Here is a 6,000-nt window from a genome sequence, read left to right on the forward strand (position 1 = left end):
AAGTCGTCTGTACTCAAATGCTTATGCCATCTGAATTCACAGTACCTAAGAATGATCCTCGATGTCCATCAACTGATGAGTGATTAAAGAAAATGGCATATATGAAAATGAAAGAATACTAGTCACCTATGAAAATAATGGAGTCTTGGCATTTACAACAAAATGGATGCAACTACAAGCCATGCTTAGTGAAATGAGTCACCAAAAATAAAAATATCATGTGTTTTCTCTAATTTTGTGGTACCTAATATACGGAAAGATTATAAAAATATTTAATGTATACAAGTGAAATTGACATTTTTGGATTTGATTATTGTCTATAGCCCTTGTACATGTGTCTGCTAAACAGTGGTCTTTCTGCTTTTTACTTGTTAATCTCATTATTTAGTGCTGCATTAAGCCTTTGGTGTAAAGTAAAATAAAAATATGTTATTTCAAAATTTAAACAAGAAAGAAAGAAAGAGGGAGACAGGAGAGGAAGTATAATATTCTTAAAACTGTATCTATGAACTACATTAAATCTGTTCTCTTTATATTAATAAAATATATTAAAAAAAAACAAGAAAGAATTTAGGGAATCAAAAATTACTTGGAGAAACTGATTTAAACTCTTAAAGTTTTTTCCTAAAACCATGTAACTTCCTCTGTTTGCTTTGAAAATCATTTGATTATCACTCTGTTTAAAAGAATGAGTATAATTTCATAGTAACATGTGATCTTTTTTGAAAAATTTTGTCCTATACTTGACATGCAGATTTACACAAAGAGAGATATTCCATTCTCTGGTTGACTCCCCTGATGACCAAAATGTCCAGGATTGAACCAGGCCAGGGCCAGGAGCTAGAGACTCCATCTGAGTCTCCCATGTGTGTTCAGGGGTCCAAGAAGTTGGCTATCTTCTTCTGCTTTCTCAGTCACATTAGTAGAGAGTTGGATTGAAAGTGGTGTGGCTGGGACCACAACTGGCACCCACAAGGGATGCTGGCATGGCAGGTGGTAGCCTAACCTACTGAGCTGCAATACTGGTACTGGGGTCCACAGGGCAATACCCCTTGACCCTATCTGCAGAGGCTTTGGCACTGTAGCAAATTTTGCTTGGCCTCTCATGCTTTCCTTTAAAATGTTTGTGGAAAACAACATGACCTCATAATTACTGTATTCTGCACATGAGCAAAATCGGCCAGCACAAGTAGCACCTGGGCCCCTTAGAATCATGAATGAGCTAAAGAGTGATTGAGTGGCTGAACATAGGGAAACAAATATGAAGGCAGTCCTGAGGAAACACAGGCAAGTGCTTCAATGCTCAATGGAACAATTCCATTCTTCCAGGCCTGCAGGACTTCCAGAATTGCAGATGGGAAGCATGCCCATCAAGATTTCCATCGTACCATCCATGCCTTTTTTTCCCCATTGTTTGGTCACTTAGCACATGACTCAGTTTATCTACACTAATATATTCAACAAGCAGTTTATCCAATGCAGTCTCTTGTCCTAAACATTCTTGAGATTTGTTCCCTCTTTGGCCAGGTATGAATTTTCAAATCGTTTCACTCAGCTCTATTTTCTCCAATTTCTTATTATGAGATAAACTAGTTAGAAGCGGCCAATAATATCCATGCCACAGCCTGAACACTTTGCTGCCTTACAATCATTCACCAAATATGCTGGTCTATCATCTAAAATTTTGATCTTCCACAAAATTTCAGAGCACGTACATAAGAAAGCCAAGTTTTTGCCACAGTGTAACAAGTGTAGCCCTTGGTCCAGTTCCCCATAGGGTCACATCCCCATTTTCATCTGAAACCTCATGAGCATTGCCTTTGTTATCCACACATCTTTCAACATTTAGGTCTTCTGAACCCTCTCCTGGACTGGTATTAATGCTCTGCTTAAGTATTTTAGGTTTCTCTGCCCTTTGCTGCCAAACTCTCCCAATCATTTGCAATAAGCCCATGCCAAAGTCTCCTCCACATCTTCAATTATTGTCATCGTAATAACCTCACTACGATACCAGATTTCAATTTTACTATATTTCTGCTATATCAAAATATCTTAGACAATTAACTTTATTAACATAAAGATTCACTCAGACCTCAGTTTTGAAGGTCCAAGATCAGGTAACCCTAATGGCTTGAGCTCTGGTAGTGGTGGAACAAGATATTTTGGTGGAACACATATAAAGCAATTATCACTTGTTAAGTGGGGAAGTAGAGAGAGCTATGGAAGCAAACTCAGACTATTTTAATAGCCATCTTGTGAGAACCACCATCTGAGGACAGGCTCCCAATGCCTAAACACTTCCCACTAAGCGTAACGGTTGAAAGGTTCAACCACCTCTCTGGGGACCAAGGCTTTAAAATATGGGCTTTGAGAGGGCAGTCAACATCCAAACCACAGCAGTGCGCTTACAGGAGACTAAATAACATCACTTCCTAATAATGCAGGAACACCAAGATATTTTGGGGATCATGGGATGGGACGTATTCACCCAGCCCAGCTCTTGAGATATCATAGGCACAATATGATGCTGAGTCCATAGACACAGTTCCTAACATTTAAAGATTTGAAAATTCCAATTTTAGATTCTTTAACAAAGTCCAGTGAAAGAGATATAAAAAAGAATCTAGATGACCAACTGCCATTCTTACTGTTCTTATATAATTGATCACGTTAAGTTTAATGACATTAAATTTATTTTGCAAGTAAATTGGACATGGTGTGATTATCTTTGCTAGAATTGATAAATTGAGACAGAGGATGTTTCAGAAGGGAAGCACTGTATAGCCATTGTTAGATCCTAGCTAATTGTTTTTGAGATTTCATTATTTATATACAATCTGGATTGAATCCTGAGTTCCTTTAGTTTCCTCCAATAACTGACTATAAGTCTGACAACTAGGGACAGTGCTGTGATGTAACCAGTAAAGCCACTGCCTGCGGTGCCCACATCCCATATGGGCGCCAGTTCTAGTCCCAGCTGCTCCACTTCGGATCCAGATCTCTGCTATGGCCTGGGAAAACAGTAGAAGATTGTCAAGTCCTTGGGGCCCTGTGCCAGTGTGAGAGGCATGGAAGAAGCTCCTGGCTTCGAATCAACATGGCCTCGGCTGTTGTGGCCATCTGGGGTGTGAACCAGCAAATGGAAGACTCTGCCTCAGCCTCTGGCTCTGTGTAAATCTGCCTTTCCAATAAATAAATCTTAAAAAAAAGTCTCTCAACTAACATTGCCAATTTTGTCCCAAGTTTCTGATGTTGCATCATACACACAATAAAAGAACACACATAAAATGGATGTTTTCTGAAACCCTGCAAGCTGAAGCTGTTTGACATGATAAAGACTTATGAAAAAAACACCAGAAGAGTTGCCGTACCAGTGCTGGCATTGTGGCATAGCTGGTAAAGCCATCACTTGCAATGTCCACCATCCCAGCTTCTCCACTTCCAATCCTGAACCTGAATATTTGCACCCCTGCCCCCCTGTGGGAGACCCAGATGAAATTCTTGGTTCCTGGCTTTGGCCTGACTCAGCTTTGGCAGTTTCAGCCATCTGGGTATGAACCAGCAGATGGAAGATTTCTTTGATGTAGGTTTGATCAGATCCCATTCACTCTCCTTAAAACTGCAGCTCCTCTGTCTTCACTGTGATCATGCCAACTCAAATCCTCGCTAAAGATTAATCCACTAAATTAAGACACAGAGTCAGGCCTGGCACAGGAATCTGGATGTAAAGACTTGGATTTCAGGGCCAGCACTGAGGTGTGATGAGTTAAGCAATAGATTGTGATGCCACCATCCCATTTGGGTGCTGGTTTTAGTCCCAGCTGCTTAAGTTCCAGTCTACCTCTCTGATAATATGCCTGGGAAAGCAGCAAAGATTATCCAAGTGCTTGGGCTCCTACACTCATGTGGGAGACCCAGATGGAGCTCTTGGATCCTGGCTTCAACCTGGCTCAGCACCAGCAGTTACATAAATCTGAGGAGTGAGTCGGATCTCTCTCCTATCACTCTCTGTACTCTGGCTTTTAAATAAAATAAATTTCAAAAGATTTATTTATTTACTTATTTGAAAGGCAGAGATACAAGCAGAGAGAGAGAGAGAGAGAGAGATCTTCCATTACTGGTTCACCCCCTAAATGTCTGCAACAGCCAGGGCTGAGCCAGGCCGAAGCCAGGAGCCAGGAGCTTCTACCAGGTCTTGCTATGTGGATGTAGGAGCCCAAGCACTTGGACCATCATCCCCTGCTTTCCCAGGCACATCAGTAGGAAGCAGGATTGGAAATGGAGCAGGTAGGATCCAAATGCTCATATGAGATGCCGGCACTGAAGATGGCAGCTTAACCCGCTATGCAACAGTGCTGGCCCCAGTAAAATTAAAAAAAAAAAAGACTCAGATTTCAATAATCACCTTTGTAACCAACATCCTGAAATATGATATTAGGAACTTTAAGCCTGATCAAATAAATAATAACCAATCTACCAATGAGTCAAGAAGGGGTGGAGCCCACTTTGCCATCTTAGATTTTCGGAACAATGTTCCATCCTATTGCTGACAGATCAAGGGAAGACCACGATTTCTGTTAACCAACCAGAGACCTGCACATGAGCTGATTTCATGCTATGCAATCTCAACTGTAAGATTCCTCATCTTTAATTCTTAAGAAAATCTGGGAACTCAGTGATAACTACCTGACTCCCTGTCTGAATATTGCAAAATTAAGCCCTACTTTCTTCTACCATCCTGACATTGTGATTGGATTTCTGTTACCATGTAAGTGGACCTGGTTTATAACAATTCCTCCAACCACTCTTAAGAGTTATTGTATAACAGAAATTCTTTGTTAAGATTCGCTTTCTGGTACCATATAAAGGTCTAATTTTAGTGGGGGCATACTTGGAACACCATCTCTGTGACATGAAACACAACTATTCAATTGGACTGCCTGTTACTAGGAATGGGAGACTGGTATAATGGCTCCTTTGTCACTCAGCAACTAACCTGACTCTTCCCTCCACAGCTACCAACTCAATGTGTAGTATGAAAACATCTTGGGGAATTTCAGACACATAAATATTGGGATCCTAAAAATGCTATTCAAAATTAGTACTTTGAGATACTAAGAACCAAAATTGGCACAGCAAGTCCAAGGTCTCTATAACTTCTTGCCCCCTTTATCAGGTGCCTCATGCCTGAAGTTCCCTTTCTGAATAAGGGACTATCTTCCAAAGGAAATGATATTGTTAAGAATTGACTGCCAATTCTCTAAGCAAACAAGGAAGACTATGTCGTAGAAAAGGAGACTGAAAATCTTTGCCTATTTTCACTAAATACATGCCTTTTCTGAAGACTGCTACCTGAGACCGTCTCTGCCTAAGACAGATTTTGTTCCTCATGCAGTTCCTCTGCAGGACTTCCCCTGGTGCTATCAGACCACCTACCAGAAACTACAAGGCTCTCTTTGGCCCAGTACTCAAAATGCTTTTTAAAACCCAAGGATCTTACCTCTCTTTGAGTCTTGTATCTTATGAGTCCCACCATACATACAATCAGAGTAAACTTATAAACTTTTTCTCCTGTTTAACTCCTGTTTTTCAGAGTAAGTTATCAAAATGTGGCCCTTTTGTGGATGCCAGGTAAGAATGTTGATGGGAGCTGGGCTGCAAGAGAGTGCCATGATGTGTTGGAGACTGTGGAGTTGAGTCTCCACATTTCGAATCTAAGATCTCAAAATACATTGTGATACCTATCCATTGATGTAAGGTTTATGGAGGTAATCTTCATAACAATGGCAATAAGACTGAATTGGAATGGGCCTTGGATATTATGGGCTACTCCAAAGTGTTTGGGTTGCAAGAAACCCTCCTTGGTTTTGATTTTATTGCATTTCAAGACCCCAGGGATTCAGCTATTGCCCACTAAGAGCTAGACAAAGAATGTTTTGTTGTTGCCACGTAAGAAAACAGAAAATTTTCCTAATCTGGGGAAAGAAAGAGACATACAAG

This window comes from Oryctolagus cuniculus, chromosome 7 (assembly GCF_051225735.1).
Source record: "Oryctolagus cuniculus isolate XC-2025 breed Fujian yellow rabbit chromosome 7, ASM5122573v1, whole genome shotgun sequence".
NCBI classification, from domain to species: Eukaryota; Metazoa; Chordata; class Mammalia; order Lagomorpha; family Leporidae; genus Oryctolagus; species Oryctolagus cuniculus.